This window comes from Taeniopygia guttata, chromosome 3 (genome assembly GCF_048771995.1).
Source record: "Taeniopygia guttata chromosome 3, bTaeGut7.mat, whole genome shotgun sequence".
NCBI classification, from domain to species: domain Eukaryota; kingdom Metazoa; phylum Chordata; class Aves; order Passeriformes; family Estrildidae; genus Taeniopygia; species Taeniopygia guttata.
In genome coordinates, this window is record NC_133027.1 from 52,300,679 (window position 1) to 52,323,625 (window position 22,947).

General features: G+C 39.0%; 1 protein-coding gene across 1 annotated transcript in view; it reads left to right on the plus strand.

Moving 5' to 3' along the window:
- The window catches only part of CLVS2 (clavesin 2), a 55,540-nt gene that overhangs the window by 10,076 nt on the left and 22,517 nt on the right, over positions 1-22,947 (plus strand). The window lies entirely within an intron of this gene.

Here is a 22,947-nt window from a genome sequence, read left to right on the forward strand (position 1 = left end):
TAGCAGTAATACTAGAGTTTTAATCTAACTGATGAAATGGGTCAACTAGTATTCAGTCTGGTGTTGCACACAGAAGGGTAATGACATGAGACAAAGATCTCAGTTCTCATTTTGTTGTGTTTCCTTATGCAGCAGTGTGATTTCATCATCTTCACAACTAATTTAGAAGGCAGCAGAGAGACCTGTGCTCTAGAAATGCTGCATTTCTTTTCATTGCTTTCAAAGTTGCTTTCTTTTTTGTGTTTTTTTTTTCAAAGTTGGCTATTGTTTTCTGCCTTAGAACACGAGCAAATGCATTAGTAGTCTTTGTTTTCAAATGGTGGTGTTTCTTCTTAGGCATTATTCACAGATGATTATTTTGAAGAGAGCTGCAGTGAATAATTGTATCTGAAAATACAAGGGGTGACCTACCAAACTTTAGGGCTCTGAGACTCAGCATTCTCCTGCCATCGATTGGTTCATGACTGAATTGAGAAGAAAGCCTTTGGCTTTACTTACCCATGCCCCCAGCTTTGTAGTTTCAAATGTTCCAAGTCTGATGGTGGCCAGCATGTATGGCACCATTTCGTACCCACTGCCTTCAGTGCTATTTACTGCAGAGATGCAAAAGTGGGTGTGAAATGCTCCAGAAGAAAGAAGGAAAAGACATTTTAATAACTACCTTTTATTTTGAAGGAAAATGCATAGCGAAAACATGATTCTGAATGATGTCAAAGTAAAAAGTGCTTAATCAGGTAGAATGAAAAAGAACAAGAAAAACTCACACACACAATTTATTTATGATCTTTGTAAATACTTTCTATTTAATCAGAGAAATGAAATTTACTTTGGCTTATAAGATTTAACAGGGCTCAAGATGCTGAACTTTACCATTTGGCGTATTTAAATATTTGTGTTGCTTAGGCAGAAGTGGACAGTGAGAGTGGGATTAGTGACCACTGAATTTGATGTTAACCAAATCCCTTTGCCTCCTTAATGAAATATACTGAATTTGCCTTATATTTGCTTAGCTCCTATAGTGAACAGAATACTCAATATGGTATGTACCAAAGACTTTACAAGCTGTGGCATTTTTTGGCTTTTTGCAATGGCTTAATGTTTAGGAAATTGTTTTTGAAAGTAAGAGAAGTAAATATATAGTTTTCTACTGTATAGAAGAAGAGAAGTTCTGGTATATAATTTGTCTGCATATGTGTTAAATCCCCCAAACTTACTTGTATAAATTATGAAAACTTCCTTGATAGCTGTTTCCAGGAAAAGAAACTTTTGGTCATGGCACTTAGAGGACAGTGATTATCTGTAATTTGATGTGCAGTTCTAGCATACCCATCGCAACAGTGCGGTACTAAACAATTGGTGCAGAGTAGGTCAGTGCTGATTTGTAGGACAAATGGTTTTACAAGACAAGAAGAAAACTTTATGTGGAGGTGGGGGCACTCGGCTGGGACTCTTGATTCTCCAGTCCTAGCTCATACACTGGCTGTGTGCTTTTGGAGAAAAAGGAGCAACACTCTTCCTTGCAGATGCTTGTGCCTACAGCACTCCTGTTGCTCCTCATCATTCTGAAGGAGGATCTGCACTTAGAGCTTTTACACCTTCCCCAGTGTGAAGTCAGAAGGAAAACATTTTTTGAGAGCTGGAACACATGCCTCAACTTTAGGACTTTGTGTCCTACTGTATTCAATATGTGGATATTTGTGTGTTCCAATCTTTAGGTGCCCACTTTTCCCCATTCATTGATTTCTGTAGCCAGTCACTGATTTTGGGCTTGTGAAGAAGCTCATGTTATTTAGCAGGTGTGTTCCTGAAAACAAGGGAGTGTTAGAGCGTTGTGTACTTCAATACCTGAGTGCCTGATAAGGTCTCTTTCAAAAACTTTACAAAGTTTTGCCTCCTTCACCATTGTAATGGGTTGCAATCTGTGTGCTTCAGCTATTTTTCCCATAGAAGAGAAAAATTTTGAGAGCTCTGAAGAAAACCAGTCCTGAATTTCCATAGACAGTGATGAACTTTGAGCAAAAAACCCAAAATGTATCAGATGGTTTCTGTATAAGGAACAATTAAATTGGCTCTAATTCATCTGTATGGAAAAAAAATGTAGAGAGAAAGTACAAAACCATAGAATCATTAAGCTTGGAAAAGACCTCAGAGGCTTGGCAAATCTAACCTTCTCTTTAAGCAGGGTCCCTGATGAGGTCAGACCGGAATACAAAAAAGATGATGGGTGCCTAGAGAGAGTGGACAAGCTGCAGATGTTGTTTGTTATTTACATTTTAAGAAATTAGCATAATCAGATGATGAGGTGGAGGAGGCCTGGCTCTTTGTAAGACACCTTTGTACAACATCTGGGTAACTCTGTGCCATGAGGAATTCTGGATGCTTAAATTCTAGCTGTGTTTAGGGAAAATGAAAAGAGACATGAACTGAGGATTGGTAAATAGATAAAAATCAAATCAAAGTTCAGAATTCTATAGGTTGTACAAAGTTGGAGATGTGGTGGATGCTGAGTGGAAATAATCATGTATGTTATCCAAGTTGTCGCTGTTCTAGGTTCTCTGTTTTGGCCTCTGTTAAGGACAGGATATAAGGCTAGGTGGACTTTTGGTATGGCATTATTGGCATTATTAAGTCAAGTTTTGTATATTCCAATCCTTTTCCCATTCTGAAACACTGCCTTTTGTTTTACTGCTTCTGGCACTGCCCTGACCCTTGCTACCAAAATACCTAGCTGAGAAGAAAGAGGGAGGAAGTCCTGGGTATGATTATTTTCTTGATGATAGTCCTTTTTTACATAAACCCCTATATGGACTTCTTTTTTTTTTTTTTTTTTTAATTTTAATTATCAAAACAGCAATGTTTTCATAAGGCAGGTGAAAACAGTTTCAAAGACTGAAAATTCAATTTGAAAATGATATTGAAAGTTGGAATTACTAACTCTGACAGACAGCTTTGGGGGTAGTTATAATTGAGTTTTGCAAAATGGAACAATATAGGTATGCATGAATAACATTAACTGATTAACTGATATTTAGTATTCTAAAACCTGGGCCACTAATTCCTTCTTAAATATTGATTTCTATTTCGTGCATAATAGTAGTTGTGTGCATGACAGATTTTTTTCATACATGTTTTCACTCGGGCAGGCTATACATCACAATGCTTTGTAAAAGTGTGCAGTTGGCTGAATGTGAATGCTTCTTCTCTAGTTGAAAAGCTGGTGGAAAAGAGATGATACACATTTAAATGGGGAGCTGAGCATATGTGGACAGTCAGCATTGTTATGGAGTACAGAAGACTCTTGCTTCTGTGACAGAGGTGTTTGGGAGAAACAGTGATAGTGTTGTGGCAGACAAGGCAGGTCTTTTAACTGTGACCTTTTGTTGGTTTTTTTTGGGTTTGTTTTTTTTTTTTTGTTTTTTTTTTTTTGTAACAGAGGAAGCCTTCATATGCTAAAACAAACTCAGTCCCGTAAAAATGAAAGCAAACCAGAAAGTTAAATGAAGGCAGCATCCTTGCAGCTACAATTACTTTCAGAAACATCTTTCACACAGCTGTTCTTGTGAGCTGTAAGAACAATATCCCCAGCCAGATTTGCTGCAGCAGTACAAGGTGAAAGTACCAGACACAGACCATGTACAGTCTGGTGATGAAAGTGCCAGGACTTCCTACTCCCATTTACTTTAATTGTGGGCTCTATCCACTGATAGAGGGAATCTTGCAGGGAATCTTGCTGAACATCAGGGTTGGTTCAACAAGGAGACATAGTGCTTAAATTTTGCCACCTGGTTCTAGACTACATCTGTACAACCAGCATGCTGCAGTGCCAAGCATTCCTGAGACAGGAACTTCCAGAGCTAAGGATGCCACTCGAAATGGTAGCATGACTTCATATAATTACATGGTCCCATGCTCTGTGCAGTGCATAATATTGTTAATAATGAGCTGAAGGAACAGTTTGTACTAGCAGTGAGCAGCAGTGAGCTGCAAACCTCAGAATAGAGCTTTGAATGTTTTTGCATCCACACTTAAAATCATTCACTCCTTTTACATAGTGCTTGAATTCTTTACCATGTTTTGAGAATAGGATCGTGACACTTTGCATATTGCTTGACAGAATATTAAAAAGTTGCAGACTCAAGCTTTTAATGGAAGTATCTTCCATTTGCAGGAAGTCTAGTAAATAATTTCATTAAGTTTTTTTTTTTTTAAATCGAATAATTAAAATTGCTAGAATTTGAAAGAATTGTAAATGCTAGGGTCTTCTGTACAAAAATAATTGTAAATGCTAGGGTCCCCTGCACCCAGTACTTCCCAGAGAACAGAGAGATGTGCTTGTAAACAGCATAATTTCATACCAGTTCAACTCATGTTCTGCAGCAATAGCAGTTAAATCGAATATTTTTCCTAAGAGCTTGTTATTTTCAAGAGTTTGCTTACACTTGGTCTTCCTTACTTCTAAAAAGACCATAAAAAGGCTTAGCAGCAATTTACTGTGGAAATAGGCTGGACTGGAAGTGATTATTTCTAGTTCTTCACCTGCTGTCTGCATGGGCTTGACCTGCTGGGTGAGAAAGCTTGACCACGGCTCGAGTTCAGCTACAAACAGGCATGTCTGTATAGACACATTTTTCAGTGTGGTCCCAGTTTTTAATCTGTTATCTGAATACAGAAGAATTCATTTCCTTGCTAGATTCTTTTATCATGCTCATAAAAAAAAATGTTGAATGCCTTTGGACTGTTGATTTATATATTCTCACAAGCGCACTTTTAAGATTAGAGGATACCATAACCTTTTTTTTTTTTTCCTTATTTTTCTATTCCCAGTTGAGAATAATTCCACTGAAAGATTACTGTTAAAGTGTTTTCTAATTTGGGGTGCCCACTGTGAAAGGCTATGGTCAGATTTGCAGTCATGGTTTATGTATTTGGAGTCCAGCTGACATTTATTTTTGATCAGGAAGATTCAAGACTTTATCCTTGATCCTGAGCACCCAAGCCTAGAGTCTGAATTCTAGCATGGCTAAATTAAGAGCTTCTCATTAGATTCTCTTTGAATGCATGTAGTGCCACATGGGCTGCCACCTCTGAAATAAATGAGAAGAAGCAGCAAACTAAACTCTCCTTTTCCCCCAAGAAAATCTGCTCTGTGGCATCTTACTGAAAACTGCAAGGAAACGTAATGGAGTTAAATATCCACCCTCCAAACACAGCTGCTCGAGCTACTGGAGTATCTGCCTGCTGTAGGTTGTCATCCTCCATGTGAACCTGAACAAAGACAGACAGAGGGCTCTTTGCCAGTGGTTAGCAGCGATTTGCTGTAAGCAAGGCGTGATTAGTTGTGGGGAGCTTGGCTTTTGTTCAGACATTTTGATCTAACTGGCACAGACTCTTCCAGGGCAGAACACTGCCCTTTTTGCTCTGAGCAGGCTTTGACACAATCCTACTGTTTCCTCAGTTCCTCAACCTACTCCTGCTGACATTGTCTTACTTTGTACTAGTCTTCACTGATGTGTTTTTTTTTGTCTCTATTTTGATGGCATCCTCCAAAACCTCAGTTGTTATAGATAACTGCATGACACATTAAGTTCATCTTAGACTACTTAGGAGATTTCAGCCTTTTGTGATCTCACTGGCCAAATGCTCTCCACATCTGGCTTCCAATCACCTTCAAACTTCCCATCTCCAAATCTTCTTGTAACCAGTGTTCCCATTACTCTTCATAGCAGTCATGAAGGTCGTACTGGAGAGTGAGTCCTGGTCTGTTCACATACCAAATGGGTCCTTTGACCCCAGGCTGTTAAGGAAACTCTCCTTTTAGTTCCACCAGAGCTGGCCTGCTTGGTACACATAACTCGTTGCTCATGGGGCCAGGCAGGAGACATTGAGAGCTTCTGAAGATGTTACTGGAATGACATGGCATGATCTAGATAAAGAATAATTTTCTTTTTTTTTTTTAATCTGATGGTCTCTTCTGCTCAACAAATTAGATGTGGTTAGTGTAGAAACCAATGAAAATGCTCATGGTTGACATTTTTCCATCAAGTCTGTCAAAAGAGAAAAACATCCAAGTAAAATGACTGCGTCTTGAGAGAAGGAAAACAGAAGAGACTCATACATGAAGGTTGCTTCTTTCTTGAGATTTTGCTGTTTTACTTCTCTTTATCAGGAAACTGAATCTATCTGCATTAACTAAAGAGAGTGACTAAATTTCTCTGCTTGTGCTAAGGTGACATAAACATGAAGGGCTTGTAGCACACACTCAGTATAGGCAATAAATTCTTGTCACTGTGAATGGCTTTCTGTTTTCTCTGGTAGACTACACTTCAACAACTATATGGATATAACCATTCCTCAGCTTCAGAATACCTGGTTTTTTTTGGAAAGTGATTTTTCTCAGTCAAAGTCTAAATATTTATCTTTTCTTCAGTATCTTAAGGCAGTAAAGGGAATAAATAGTAGTCTTCCTTGTAAAGTCACTCAGAAATAAAACTAATTTGTTGTAATTGTAATGTTAGAGACAGAAGACATGTTTAAGATCATAGTTCACCTTCCTGCTAAGGCAAGATTATCCTGTGCATTATATTTTTTAGTGCTTCTCACAGTTTAATTTAAAAGCTCGAAGGCAAGTCTGGCACATTCTTTGGAAGCCTCTCTCAGACTTCTTGCTCTTCAGATTTCCTCTCGGCATTAGTCCTAATTTTTCTATTTCAAAATGTCAACCCCTATAAAACCCTTTGCTATTTAATTGTGTGCTGTTGGGCCCAAAGCAGGAGTTGGTATGTGACTCTCAGTAACCCATAGAAAGGAATTGTTTTGATGCAGTACCTATCTAAGCAGCAGTGATTTGGAATTAGGACCTCAAGATATTCCTCCTGACTTCTTTGGCACTGGAGATGTTGAGATATGAAAATCAGTAAGATCCTCTTTATTTGGAGAGCCTAAATCTGTTTTCTGTTAATGTTCAATTTACCTGTGTTATCAATTCATTTTATGTACATAACTTTCATGTTTACCTCAAAAGTACACACTGGATCATTTTGTAATTATTTTTTGAAACCAGTCTAACCTTTATCTTTTATGATGCTAATAAATCCTCTGTGATATTTCTAGGCTGTGCAGTTGTCTTTATGTTAGTGTCTTCTGCACATGCTGCCCATGCATATAGTGACTCTGCCAGCAAATCTTACAGTGCTCAATCCACAAAACAATACAATCTAATTTTTTTTTTTTTGTGATTTTGGCTTATATTCCTTAGCAAGTGTTCACCTCCTTTGACAATTATTTTTTGCGAATCCAATTTGCCTTTGGTTATAAGCAAAATTTTGACTTTGTTTATAAGTGATTGCTGTGCAGGAAGAACACTGCTGTCATAATTTGCATGTTTAAAAACAACTGTAGGAAACTTCTCTGGGGGCAGCACCATAAAAAATGTGAAATTATATGGCTAGTAAAGGTTTCTCTCATCTCATGTTTCCTAATCATAAAACAATTTAGAAAATTCAATTTTTGTATGTTTTAATAGGCATAACTGTTTAAATAAGTTATACTTTGGTGGTGATTTAAAGTAGTTCAGGAGCTGAAAGGTTAGATATATAACAAATGAAGAAAATTGTATTTCTGAAGAAAAAAAATGTTATTGATTCTTTCTAAAATATTATAGCCTAGTGTGGATAATATGCTTAAAAAAAAAAAAACTCCCTTCCCCAAAAAGCATTTCTGTAGTCTTTTCCTGCAATATTTGCAAAAGTCATAATACGTTCTCAAAAAGCATTTCTTATTATGCGGAATAAGAAAATAGTGCTTGTAATATTTTCCAATGTTTTCTGTAATGAAAAGGATTGGATAGTAATGATTTGTTTACACATAATGAATATCCAAACATGGATATGGACTGAAATCTGAGGTGGCTGAACATATCCTCCTTTTCTGAGGAAAATAAATTTACATTCAATCAAAAAAAATGAATTTCACTCCAGCACCTGACACTGAGTCAGCATCTCCCCTAGTACAGTTCTGGCTATGCTGAAGTGCTTGCTTGTTCTTTTGGGTTGCATTTGCATTGTCCTTCACAATATGGGTTTTGACTATGAAATATATATTGCTGTTCCTTATTTTATAGGACTGACACAGTTTCATATCACACAGTTTCATTGGAAAATGCGATCTTTATACAGTGCTTAAAGATTGTGTTCACAAATGTATTTGTTACTTCCCTGCTCTTTTTAGTAGGTTCTCATGAATCCTTTATAGCTGTTAGAATCTTTTGGGGTAGGGCTTCCTTTTTGAGAAGAGCTGGATTTCAACCCTTGGCCACTTCCCCCTGTGAAAACATTATCTGGAAGGAGAAGGTGATTCTGCTGTGATTCAGGAGAGGGCAAAATATTTGACTGAAAGTATAGATTAAATAGTATAGTATAAATTTAGAGCACTGCATCTTCTGGCTGAAGGCCACCGTACAATGTATAAAGAACCCAGGGCAAATCATCAAGTACTGGTAGTCCTCCAGCATTCTCCTCAGAAAGTCTTTGCAAGGTACAGCCAGTCCTCTGAAATCTGCAGTGGATTTTTCTGGTCCTTATGCAGAAGCCCCATGGATTGTGCTCCAGACACAGTGAGTCCATGTAGAAACCTGGATACATTTAGTAATTCAAGTGCAGTTATAAACCCAGCCTTTGCAATAGAGGTTTTCAACCTGCAGAAGAGTATATGGTGAAAATGTAGATTCATTTTGTGAGGAAGATGGAAAAGGTTTTGAAGGATAGTGCTTAACAGAGGGAAAAAGAGGACACTAAGGATGTCAGGAGAAGACAGGATAATTAAGAAGGGATAGAGCAAGGCGTTGGGCAGAAGACAGACCTAAAAACTGCCCTTCAGTTTAGATTCTGAAATGTTTAAAAGTAGACAATTATGTTTTTTATTTTATGGTTCTTATCAATCTCGTTGAGCAAAATTTCATCTCTAAACCAAATTTTTTACAAGCTATTCTGATATGCCATTGGAAAATAAAGATTAACATTTTTGAAATCATAGCTGTCACACATTTGCTGCGGTAACTGACCTTTACCATAGCACCAGATACTCTTATTCCCCTCTAGTTTTAGTCAATGAGCACACAACCATTACGTGGTGACTTTGACAGGCACCAAGCATGCCTTGAGACTGTGTTCTTCCTCAAATTCTTAATTCATTTTCCAGAAGAATTACATGGGTTAACTGCATACCTCCAGCAACATGTTTCCATTATGAGGGGATGCATATAAAAAATGCATCAAATAGTTGTGATTGATGAGGGATTATGTATCAGTGAGAAGCTGCCTGAGCCTCTTAACCACTTATTTTCTCATCCTTTATTTTTCAAGCAAGGTTTGACATATGTTTTGGGCATTAGTTGAGATCCATTGGGTCATGCTTTTCAAAGCATTTTGTTAGGAATATTGAGCAATTGATTTTCTCTGGAAAACGCTAGGACGTCTTTATACCATCGCTATCAGTATGATCCAATTCTGTTCTCCACAGAAATTCAGCAGGAGTGCAATATAATGAGACCAGTGAAAGGAATCTGACTGCTCTATTTATAGCACACTAATTGATCAGGGTAGCCATGGTAGGAGGAAACTTCAGAGAAAATCAATGCAGTATCAAATGAAAGTAGCACGCAAGCCTTTAAAGGCAGCTGTGTGAAAGCCAGTTAAGAATGAAGATCCATGGGAACATCTTGGACCATGTGTGTTCTTGCTTTAAGTTGTAGGAATGAAACCAAGCTAAGCAGCATCTTATATGCAAGGCAAGCCTTACTGTGTATTTTTTTCTTCATCCTCTTGATACTCTGTCCCATTAAATCTTCTTGGTGGATTGTTTTAGTTTCATATGGGGACTGTAAATATCTTCTTTTAAGAGCTCCCCTTTGACAACCTAATCCTGCTTTTTGTCATGAGAATGACAGGCACGCCATGTAGGAGAACTGCAGAGCCTCTTGGCTGTGTGTCCAGTACTCAGGCACAGTTCCAGGTCTCATGGCTTTCACTTAAATGCAGGGAGAAGATGGTCTGTCTGCCTCCATTCTCATTCCTGTCATCAAAATCCTTGTAATCATAGTAGATACATGAAGCGTAACTGTTTGTACTCATTGCTAGTGTTTCTTCAATCTGTGTAATCAACCTTTACTTCCTCCCCTAATTGCATTGTTTCCTTATGAAATTTGCTGTAAGTCCTGAACAGCCCCTTATTTGCCATCCCTGAAAGTTCCAGGTTTGTGGCAGATACTCTCCTTCGCTGGTTTTATCTCCATGATGTGGAGAGACTGCCCATCAGTACATTGCTTTTGGGCTGCTGTAGGAGGATGGAACAAACTACTATGAAGGCATTTAACAATAACTTGTCTCAGAAAGAGTGAGAAGGAGAACATATGTACACTTTGGTTACTTTGAATGTGCTTTTTGTTCTTGTGTTTGTACACAGAAGAAAGTTTTACCTCTTCCCTAAAGGATAGCAAATATGACAATGATTACCAGCAAAGCTGTCCCTGCTGTCAATGTGTCTCCTTTCCTTCAGAGCTTGAACGTGCTTGCAATTAAATGAATAAAAAAAAAAACTTTCTTCATTTTACAGCATGTAGGATAGAGCATTTAGAATGCACATACTTTTTTCAGTAGGATTACTAAAGGCATGGCATCATGAAGTAGATTCATGAATAATTCTGTTTTTCTGCTGCTTCATAAGAAAGGAGTAAATAATCGACACCTTCCATGAACAGTTAATTTCTGTGGGCTAGTTTTATGTAGCACCAATAGCTAAGAATCTTAATGGTGCTACATCTCCTGTTCATTCAGTTTTGAGCATATGTAGTGGTATGGAGTTGTGGCTTAATTAGGTAGATGAATACTGTCAGAAATATTGTCAATTATCAATATGGCCTTCATCTTTCTTTAAGCCCTGACTGTGAATCCCGTTCCCAATGACATCAGCAGTTGCCGTGGTGAACTTTCATAAGCTAGTCTTTAATCTTTCATTAAATCACAGGCTAGGAAAGCAGACATGAGGACTGAGATGAAAAAATGCCCATCTGCAGCACTGATGTCTCCCTGAAAAACAGGAAAGCCACGCCTCTGTGTTTTTGGAAAAGATAATTTGCTGCATTGGTGAGCACACCTTCTCAGCTGCTTACCTTGTCTAAGCAACACCATGCAAGGAGAATTTGCAGAATGTAAACAGAGATGGGATATGTGGGGCTTGAGAGCAGCTGAAATCGAATATGACAGGGCCTGAATATGATGAATGACTCAGCTCTGTCATGTGCAAGGTTTGAGAATGGAGATAAGGCTGGCAGGTTTAGCATGTGTTTTTCTTGCTACATTGGGCTTTAGCTGGACATTTCTTAGAACAACATGCTGCAAATTTAAATTATTGCTCAGAAGGGCAGTGGAGATATCTCCATGTGAGCTACCCACACAGAGGTGATGTGTAAACTCGCACACATACTGGCACATGGGAAAAAAAGAATGGGACAGAGGGCAGAGTACTTCAGGGCCCATATGAAGCAGGATGGGTCTTTTGAGAAACAATTTGAGATGGGAGGGCAAATGGAAACTGAGTGGTTACTGACAAGCCCCCAAGTGTTTGTGTACTGAGCTGAGACAGGAAGAGAAGTATCTGTGTTGTAGGGGACATAAAGGTGCAATATAAAACTTTTGTTGTGGAACAGCTCCCCAAAATAGCACTTTGGGCCAAGATGTAGCTGTCTCATTCTGTGCTATTTTGTCTAATAGGAGATAATTCCTCCCCATGAAGTGTAATGCACTTATGTCATTACAGCATTGTGTCTCTGAGAATGTCATCATAGGAGCTGTTACTGGCACAGGATTTCTTAGCAGCTCATTTGTGCCCAGGTCTTGGTCTGCCAGTGCAAACTATATCCCTGTTCTATTTCTCCTAAATTAGTCCTGCCTTCTGTATGGGACCAGATGTTGAGCTGATATTTCCCTGTGTTTATTCACTTAGTGCCTGCTTTTGGGGAAAAGAAGTACAATAGCAATTTTTTCCCCCACAGTAGAAATGGGAAGCCATTATTTTGCACTTTGCAAATGGAAAAAGAATTAAAGAGGCAGGAAACAATTGCTTTGTTCTATTTTGCAAATACAGTAATCGAAAAAAAACAGAAAATAGAAAAGCAGAATCTGGAGGCTCTGGTTTGCTGGGGTTTTTTTTTACACATTTTAAAGTTGGGATTGATTTCCTTTAAGGTTATGAAGTCGTGCTCACAAATCTTTTATGTTTTCCCCGAGGCTTTTTATTCCTGGATAGGTTTTTGACAATTTAAAGTTAGTCAGAAGAAATACACTAAGCTGTAATTTATGTTGCTAGGCATTATTACCCAAGGCCCTGCCTTCTCACACAGAGAAGCACACAGGTGAAACTGCAGAATAGAATTATCTTTGCCCAGGTTGCAAAAAGAGAAGTTGTCTGTGAGAGCACTCTGTCATGTTTTCCTACCAGCATCAAGTTCACACTTAAGTCCTTGAAAAATATCATTTGCTCAGATGACAGACTGTCACAGGGCGGGACATAGGTTATTGCTGTGAGATGAGAGCCTTTTGGCATTCTTCTGAGTCACTGGCACCATCTGTCCCTCTTCCTGAGGTAGGGCCGGATGGAGCAAGTGCAGCCCTGGCATGCTGTTCAGCTTTTTATTTGGCATTCCCGACCTTGCAGCAGTGGCGGTCTGATGCGGGGGTTGGTTTGGGATGACTTGCTTTGTTCCATGTTCTGCAGCAAAGCCTGGGCATAATCTGATTTGACTCACATATTGTATTGCAGGAGACATGTTTTGCTGCAAAGCAGATGGTTTCAAAATTAATATTTTTAATGTGATGCTACTAGTGCATCACATTAGGCCAGGTGTTTCTTGCTTCTCTTGCCCCTCCTTGTTTTTCTTTTCAACATACAATAAAAACTTAGAAGGGAATTCAGAATTCAGATAGATCACAATTCTGGTCACCCAAATAGTGTCAACCTAGTTTCCCTTTTTGCTTCTATTAGGTGGATGATGTGTTCCTGTCCTTTCTCGCTCGGGTTTGATCCTTTCAACATGGACTGAAATTCGTAGCCCTGGGCTCATCAAACACATATTGATTAAAAAACCGTCTACCCTTAGAATAACTTTTAGGCAGCACAAAATATAGCGGTAGGATATTAAAGATAACAGGGTCAGGTTTCCCACAACATTGTATGTGGAAAGACGTGGTAAGTGCTGGTATTGCAAACACTGTGGTGTTAGAGGAGAACAGGATTTTACAGAGAAACCCAGGGCTGTGAGCTTGCTAGCTGAGTTCATTGTGAGGATTGCTGCAACACTAGAAAAAATAAAAACTGAGTGAATTTGAGCTTAGTGCTGTTAGTGAGCTTTCAGACAAGTAGTAATGGATGGGTGAGGCTTGGCAGTGGAAGACAGGAGTTGAGGTTATATGAGTATTGACACAGGAATGACACTACGCTCGTAGGAGAAGGGAGTTCTCTAGGGATGATGTTCAGTGTAAAGTGACAAGGAATAAGCGCTGAAGTCTGTGAGTGATGAAGTGAAAAGTGACCCACAGCACTGAAACCTGGGGAGGACAGTTTGCATGGATCAGGGAGACTGGGGAGAAAGCAGAAAGGATGGATAATGGCAGCAACTGTTTCTTGAGCAATAACTGTAAAATCGAAATGGGATGAACAGCAAGTTCTTTTAGAATGAAATGTACTGTAATGCATTTATATGTTAATGAGAAGGAGCAGGAGGGGTGAAAATAGGAGCGGCCACTGCAAGAAAATATCATTGAGCATAGAGTTAGAGGAGTTGGTGCTAGAAAGTAAAATTTCCATGTTGTTTCCCAGGTAACAAGTGAGTTTGTTGAGGCTGGGAGATGTCCAGACTGTGAGGTGAGACATGGGGATGGAGGCTCATGATTGTGTGTGCCATTTGTTTTTCTCTCATTTTTAGACTCCTTAAATAGATCTAATTTCCCTTAGTGTTACATAACATTGAGTAAAACCCAGCTTTTCAATATCTTTAATTAGTTTTAACAGTCAAATTTCTCCTTAACACATTTAAAGTAATGAATGCAGCTCTCCATCCTTGCAGAAAAGGCTCAATGGTTACCTGCAGTGATTGTGCAGGTGACTTTCATTGATCCAAGCCCCATTTCCTCTTGAGTTAGACACAATGCTCCAGTGCAGGAGGTCCAAACTTTGCCATCCATGACGCTGGTGTCTTTCTGTGTCTGTATGTTTTCTCTTTATTTTCTGTGCCTGTCTTCATGCTCCTGAAAGCTCTGGTGCAGCCTCTTGTGCTTCCAAAGCCCTGCAGCTTTGGAGAGCTGGCAGCAGTCACCTGTCCATGGAGATCATCAGAGTTGGTGTCAATTTGATGTGGATTTAAACAAAGCTAGGCCTGCCAGGTTGGACAGAGAGTTACTTGCTTGAATTTCAGAATTTTGACTTATGGTTTGATTCATGCTTCAGGCATAATTTCAGATCTCTCATTTGAAGAGAAAATATCTTCCCTACCTGGCTGGAAGCCACGTCCAGGGCAATGCAGTATGATCCTCACTGGGAATACTTTTCATCTACAGAAATTGTAGATGATGTACATACTTGTGCACATGCTTGTGCACATGCTTTGATAGTAAAGAGCATCTGTACTTGTTATTGCTTTGTGTAGTACTGAAAAGCACATGTCAGTATGATAGGTATGGATCAGGGAATAATTATAGCTTGTGTGGACTATTTAGAACTATATACAGCCTACTGATCATGCAACAATGCATCTATTTTATAAACTTTGTACTCTATTGGAATAAACATTGTAAGGTCTTTACTCTGACGCTGAGTTATATTGATCTGTCAGCACATGTTTAACAATAGTGTTGTAGAAAAGATAATTTTTTTGCAGACACATCTACATCTGTATTTATGTCAGTGTCAAAGAGAATCAACACAATGAGGGAGAGTTTTATTTCAAAATTATAAAATGCTTGTAAATCCGTTTTGTTGTTTTTCTCTTTGAAATGCAAAACCATGCAAAGGTGTTGCTCACATTTTTTATTTACTATGAATTCAGCTAGTTCGTTAATCTAGCTCGTGTTCCCACTGGGGTCATGCTGTCCACCCTGCTGATGATAGGGAATAAGTTGTTTTTGTTATATACATATGAAGCCTCTTACATAGAAAAAGCTTTGAATAGATACTCAATAGTGGAGAACCATTTTCAGACAGCTACATTGTTCTGGAAAAGGAGAATCATATAGCCCAGATGAGTTACTCTTTGAAACTGTAAGAAATAGTTATTATCATCAACATTTACAACCCCGCGTGTGGGTTTTATTTATTTTGGATGTATCAGTTGTGTACTCAGACGGAACTTAATTCTCACCTGATGCAGAGTCCAGCTCCTCATAGGCAGTTATGTTGCTGTAACTGAGGTTCTCCAAAACCCCTGCGTTCTCTCACTAGATCTGCTTATCTGTGAGTGAGTTCTGGTGTCCTTCCCTTGTGACTGATATTCAGATCTGGGCTCTTCTCCCTCACTTCCTCCATTTACCAAGTGTCATTACTGATCCCAGGGTTCTTGGTTGAAACCTTTGAGTTACCTGCTGAATTAATTGGAATATGGACAGAACTTAATTAATTTTAACTTACCTTAAATGTAAATGACAATACGTTTCTCAGTGATGTTGAAAAGGAACTGGGATGCTGAAGACCTGATGGCTAAGGAAGTAATAATGATGCATACTTTGCATAAATAATTGTTTATATCTTGCAGCCATTTCTAGTCACCATTACACCTGCACAGAATATGGACAATAAAAATTTCAACAGGAATGATATGAACAGAAGCATTGGTGTAAAAACAATTTTTGTAAAAAAGAAGCTGTTCAGTAGAGGTCACTGTAGTGGACAAAAACATCTCTCAGAACTCCTTATTGTGTATTTACACAGTAGACCTCATAGTGTTTGAGTAGCCACTCTGTTTCATTAATGGTATTTAAAAGGTTTAATCTGCATGATGAATAGAATTTTAAAAATCCATAGCTAACATAGGAAAGTGAATATGTTTGTTTTGTATGAAGCATAATAATTTAAAATTGCTTAATGTTTTCCTGAGTTTCTTGCTGAGTGTAACTGTGTACTAATAAAACAGACATGCCCAGGGCTACTCCCTTCTGCTGTAGTGGCTATGTCTTGACTATTATTATTTTTGTTAACCTAAGCATATAGCGACATTCAAAGGTCATTTTGGAAATGATACTTGATTTCTGTTTACCTTCCAAATTTTTTGGGAGAGGGACAGTGGCTATAACTTACTCTAACAGTTTCATAGTGTAGATAATTGAGTTTCTCTTCCATGAATGTTTCTGGACACTATTAATTGTGCAATGTAGATACTGCTTGGGATTTTGTAGAATGTTACTTTGTGTATCTTGGTACTTCTTGTGGTACATGTCCTTAGGGAAAGGCCTGGCTCTGTAGCTAGAAATGATGGAGTACACCTGGTACAGTCAAACTACTACAAGTCCACAGTGAGTTGAAGCAAGTGAGCGGCATGTGAAGAACGTTGCTTTGGAGATCTTTGGTGAGCCTGCACTCACCCCTGCAGGCTGATGTAGCAGGATTGGAATGTCACAGAGTTAGTCAAGCTCATCAGACCCATTTGCTGCTATAAACTCTTATTCATAGTGATGACATGATCACATTGTACATCAGATAAGTTGTCGTGTCTGGTGTTTTCCCATTCTTGATGACACTTCGAGGCAGTTAGTTGCTGCTGTAAAAATGCTGGAGTCAGCTGAAAGTATAGAGAGGATTTAGATAGGCAGAATGAGATTTCTTGAGCTGTTATATGACCAAGTCATTGAGGTTAATGCTTCTCTGTATACAATGGCACCATGGGACTTTATAGACCCAGGAATGGTCAAGAATCTTCATTACTTTTTTCCTGCTGAGAGCTGACAGCTTCAGCGAGCACACCAACTGTTCAGTTGTGCTGGAACTTTGAGGCAGAGTTGAGCCAGAGGAGAGGAACCAATTACTGAAGTGCCAACAACCACTGGCCATCACTTTGAGTTCCTCCTGGAGGTCATTCTGCATGGCCTCACTTGGCAGGTGAGGTCTGTCACAGTCAGAGGACTGGGTGATGAAATTTGCAGCAGTATGACAGCTTAAAATAACAGAGCAATCTGTTTGAATACTGGGGGTGTCTTGGGACACACAGAATTGTGCTTGTCTATGCTTTATTTCATTGTATAACTCTCCATATCAGACCTGCATGAAATTCAATTTCTTATCCTGCCATAAGCTTGTGTTGTGTATGATCACAGCAAGTAACAGAATGATATCTATTAGAATAGCTCCAAGATGCTGCATTCTTATCCACAGAAATAAAGGCTGTAGTTCTTCTAAAAATTGAAACAGAAACATTGTAGCCTTTGACTCTAAAGCCTTTCAGAGAAGCATCACAAATTTTCCATAACTACTAAAATAAAATGTTTATGTAAAAATCTCCCTTCTAGAGATTTTTTTATTTGAAAAATATCAAATGGGTCAAAATTTAAGTGTCTAATTTTGGGAAAGCTGCCAACATTGAGTGGAGCATTCAGATACCTCACATCCCCATTTACCTCTAGGCTGTATCTGTTCCTGTCTCCAGGAGACACGGTTGTGCACTGCAGGAAAAAAATATTTCAACCAAATAACATTGTCTTTGTAAGGAAATGGAAGCTTAGAATACTCAAGCTACAGCTCCTGGGGGACAGTAGCAATAGCTAGCAAGAATTCTGAGATAATTTCCTCCCTGCTTTATTTTTTACATCTAACTTCCTTCCCTCCCTTCCTTCAGTGAACTCAAATTCTAAGGTAGCCTTTGCATTTTGTATACTGGCAGACTTAACTGCTGAATTCTTGTAACAGAACATTTAAATATTCATGCTGCCTTTAATTTTAGTGCTGAAAGACTGTAGTGGATACGATGATGCAGGAATTTGGGCTCAGAAAATGGAAGATTTTTTTAATGCTTCAGCTTCATGTGAAGGTTTATCAGCCAGACTCCAAAATGAGCAGAGCTGACTAAAGTATTGCTTTAAATGATCTCTTTCAGTAAATACACAGCCAGGATCTTCAAATGGCTAAGCATACAGATGGTGTCTGATGTACAGAATGTGGCTGTAAGTGTTGTTTATTCAGGACAAGAACATGTATTATAGATCTGTAGTAATACACTGTACGCATGTACACATCATCAAATTTCTTTGTCTGAATTGCCTAAACTAAGGTTAACAAAGAAACATGTTAAAAATCATCTTATGGTTATTCCAGGTTGGATTTAATTACATAAGGAAATTTAAGTGATTTATCTGTGTGGTTCTTATTTCCCTGTGTGCTGGCAGTAGGCAGCCTGTCCCCTCACTGCCAGCGTCTGACTGATTAATTGGTCTCTTGCTTGATCTATTTTCCTTTTTGTTTATGTATAACTTGTTCTAGTGCTTTCCCTTTTTAATATGGTAACATCAAATTTGTTTACAGTCTGTGAACTAATGTGGATTAAAAGTCAAGCAGCAGCAGCAGCAGCTCTAATACATAATTGATCTACCAGTAGGGCACAAGGAACTGCTTCTTGTTCCTAGATAGGAAATGCCTTTTTTGTCCTATGCTGATAGCCTGAGTTCTTAAATTTATGTTAAAGTGAATAGACTACTGGAAATTGCCCAATTATCCATGTTAATAACTTTTTAAGAGATGAATTTGTTGTTTGAAGCATAATGATTTTTACACACAGACACACATGCACTGTTTGACATGTTTCTTTTAGATTTCAATGCAATTCTGTTTATCGGCAATTGGAGATGTCTTATGTCTAGAAAATGTGGTGCATTTTGAGTCTGCATCCTGCTGTGACCCCACACCTGGTAATACCTAACAGAAGATTTTGCTTGCTTAAACTATTTTTTGTACAGGTGCAAGAGTACAACAACAGCATCCATTTGTGAATGGATAGGTTGGAAGAGACCGTGCCTGCTTATATTAACATTGGCCCTGATTTTATTTCAGCTTGTCCCATGTTGCTGAGGAATGACTCTTGACTGTTCAGTTAAGCGGAGGTAGAAGCTTGTTTACGGTTTAATGTTTAATGATATTCTCACTGAAGTGAGGAGTTTTGTATTTTCAGCCTCCTCCTGAGGTACACATGGTGGTCACAGCAGGGGCCTTTAGAGCTGTAGGCTGCACGGCATGGATGGCGGCTGCACGGCTGTGGCGCTGATAGCGTGGATGTGCCGGACAGCACGGCGCGATGCCCCGTGATGGATGGGAAGCAAGAGACAGCCAGCAGGGCGTCTCTGCCTTCCATTAAGTCCACTCACGCATGCCATATGCCATCATCCCTGTTCTGGGGATTTAATTCTCTGGGTAGCATCAACCACTAACACTGGAGTGACAGGAGTAGAGCAAAGCAGAAAATTTAAGCCATGCTCTAGAAGAAGGCTGCAAATCAGAATGTGGCTAAATCAGAAAAGTAGAATGGAAGGTGAGGGAGGGAGGATCTTTTTGCATACATTCTTATGCTTTCTGTAAAAAGTAGGTTACACTGGTCTAGTATATTGCAGTGCACTTAAGATGATACAATTTGAATAAAGTTTTAGCAGTAGGGCAATAAACATTTTGCAATGTCTAGTTATAAACATCTGAAGATGTTGCATATGCAAAAGCAAGATCTTTGTAAATAATGTTATATTTAGAAAAAAGACATACTTTCAAATGCAACCACCCTTTGTTATGTTGCTAGACCTAAGAGTAGAGCAGCAAATTGTCAGTTTCAAAATGGAAATTCAACTTCATTCCTAGAGGTGTGGTTAATGAATAGAGTTAATTTGACTGCTGCTAACTTTCCCTGGCCTGTGAGCTGCCCGTGTTGCCCCCTGGCATTTCTAAAAGTTGCCCAGCAGTGGGGTCACTGGTGGGTGCCAAAACTGGGGAAGCAGCTCGTTCCCAGCTTTTGGAAACTGAACTTGTTTAGTGTTGTGCAGACAGCTTGGCAGTGGCTACATTTTGTAAGTCTGTTTCAGAGAGTGTGATGCATGAAATATCAGGGTTTGCAGGTAAGGTAAGCCTTCGTTTAGGTGGAGAAAGCCAAGCACATTTTTGACAGTAATTTGTTGGGATGAGTGACCTCAGCCAAACCAAGAAATGTGAATAACTTGCAGCGGGTAAATATTAGCATCTACCAGCAAATAACTTTTTAATTGCCTTTAAGGAGTCTGTCATCACACTGGTTACTTCTGCTGGTGAGGAATTTCAAAAATAGCACAACTCTGATAAGTGTTTTGAAAAATACCAGGTAAAAAGACTATTTAACCTCAGTGATTTTATACTTTTCATCAATGTCTAAATTGTTTAAAACTGTGTGCTCTTATATGGTTTCCTTATGTACAGAAGGAACATGTTCATTTAGTTTGTTCCCATGGCCTCTGGTCCTATCCCTGGGCTCCACTGAAAAGAGCCTGGCTTCAGCTTCTTATACCCTCCCTTCAGGTGTTTATGTACATTGCTGAGATTGCCCTGAGTTTTCTCTCTTCCAGGCTGGACATTCCCAGGTCTTTTAGTCTCTGTCCATATGAGAGATGCTCCAACCCCTGAGTCATCTTCCCAGCCCTTTGCTGGACCATGTCCAGTATGTCTCTGTCTCCTTTGTACTGGAAAGCCCAGCACTGGACCCTGCATTCCAGACAGTTTCAGAGTTGAGTTCTTTTCTCTGTGGGTATCCATGTGATGTGAACTGAGGCTACTGTTGTTTTCTCTTTTTGAGAATACATTCACATGGGTTCCACTTTTATTTTAGCAAGAAGACATCCACATTTCTGGTTTTGATCTCCCAAATCTTGCACATGAATTCTCAAGAGTTTCAAAAGTGTGATTTTAGGAGAGATCCCACCATCACATTTCTTCATTACTGGCATATCCTGATAGCTCAGCAAACACATTATGGTAAAACATGTATCTATTTATTTTCCCAGTTGTTGTGAATCTCTGGTTTTTATTGGAAGATTTCCTCCTTAGAAAGGGTGTCTCTGTCCTCCAGAAACACCCATCCTTATACGGCTTTACAATAACAGGGGACTGATGTCGGAAGTTAGAATTCAACACCAATGATTTATGGTCCTCTAGAGTGATAACTTGAATGACAGTACTCCCTCAAACAATATTGAAATTCCCTGGACACCCAGGCACATATTGCATGTGTGTACCACCAGCAGTCATTCAGGAGTGCAGAAGAAGAGGGAAGCTGAAATGCAGTTACCATGCAGGAAATCATATTTTTTCAAGAACCTTTGTAATGATAAAATGTAGCTGAGCAGTTCAGACTAAGGCTTTCCTTAAAGCTGAAAGGCTGAAATAAATCTTCATTCTGTACTATGATAAAGATATTGGAACGCTTTTTGGAACTCGAATTAGATTTGTCCTGTGGGGAACTGACCTCTTGAATCTATGTATGCTGCATAGTTCATGATACCTCTACTCTTAATAAAATATAATACTTATTAATGGATCTCAAGTCAGTTATTCAATTACCTCAGTAATTTAAAGCTTAATTATGCTGCATTCTAGATCTCAGTGGCTGTCCTCAGCTGATTTTTCTCAAATCACTATCACTCCAATTTTACAGTGTAGTTCAATTCTCAGGACTGCCATTTGCATGGAGTGACAGATTAAAATTGGATGGCTAAAATTATTATGGTTCCTAGCTCTTACTGCAGTGATGGAGATTGTTTCCTCATAGTATGAGGAAACACATGGCTCATTAAATAACTCTTGAAACACTGTAGTTTTCAGTTTATTGTATTGTTGTAAATTGAAACTTACAAAGGGCTAATCCAATTTTAATGCATCTTTTCTGAAACTGTGAGTCGCATTTTTGGAGGAGCTTTGAATAATAAATTTGTAGGCACCAGTTTAGAAGTTCTCTATTTCCAGGGGAGAAAAAGTGAATATTATGGTAGGAGAAATGGTATCTTTCAACTCGGTAACTTACTGGCACTGAATAGCTATACAGAGCTATTTGAAAACACGCATTTTTGCCTCTGTGCAGGATCATTCTTCATCTTATCCATCAGCAGACCTGTGTACCCCATTGCCTGGGCAGGTTCAGATTAACTTGCAAATTTTGACAGAAGTCAGTCCTGAAAAACTGAAAATCCTTAGGCTGGGTCTGGTCCTAGGAAATTGTCAGCTGGCATGATATATGCAAATACATGGAAGATATAAGATTTGGTATTTATTTACTCTACTCTAAGTTTAGGTCTGCGCCTAAAATCAGTTTTGACATGTGACTGTAAAACATGGGACCTCTGTGCAGGAATACTTCCTATTTATCTTTCCCTACCATCCTGTGAAAATTTTGAAAAGAGGCTGGAGAATGAACAAGATGAATGGTTTTCTCTTGTGGATCACAGTAATAGTGGATCATCTTGATATCTCTCCCTCAATTACTTTTTTATTTAATCTCTTCTGCGCCTCACTTTTATCTTATTTCTATGGTTTCTGCGTTGCCTTGTTTGTTTCAATCCTCATCTTAACATTATCCTAAAATATCCCTTCGTTCCCAGATGCTGTTTAACCTACTTATATTTGAAAGTGGTCAGGCACAAGGAAGGGGGTGGTATCTGATAGCTACTAATGCTCCTCTTTGAAACGTGCTCAGGCCTGTGGGAAGCTTTCTGCATGATGAAAAGCATCCTGACAGCAATCCTGTGGTCAGCAGTTTGGCAGAGACCAGGGGCTGTTTTGACAGTCTCAGTGACAAAAAGAGGGTGACTTCAGGACAGGGGTGGTAAAGCTGAGATGCTGGTGTGGCATTTCAGATCTTGCTATGCAGTCCCTGGCCAAAGACTTCTGCCTTCAGGAACTGGAGTATGGAATCCTTTA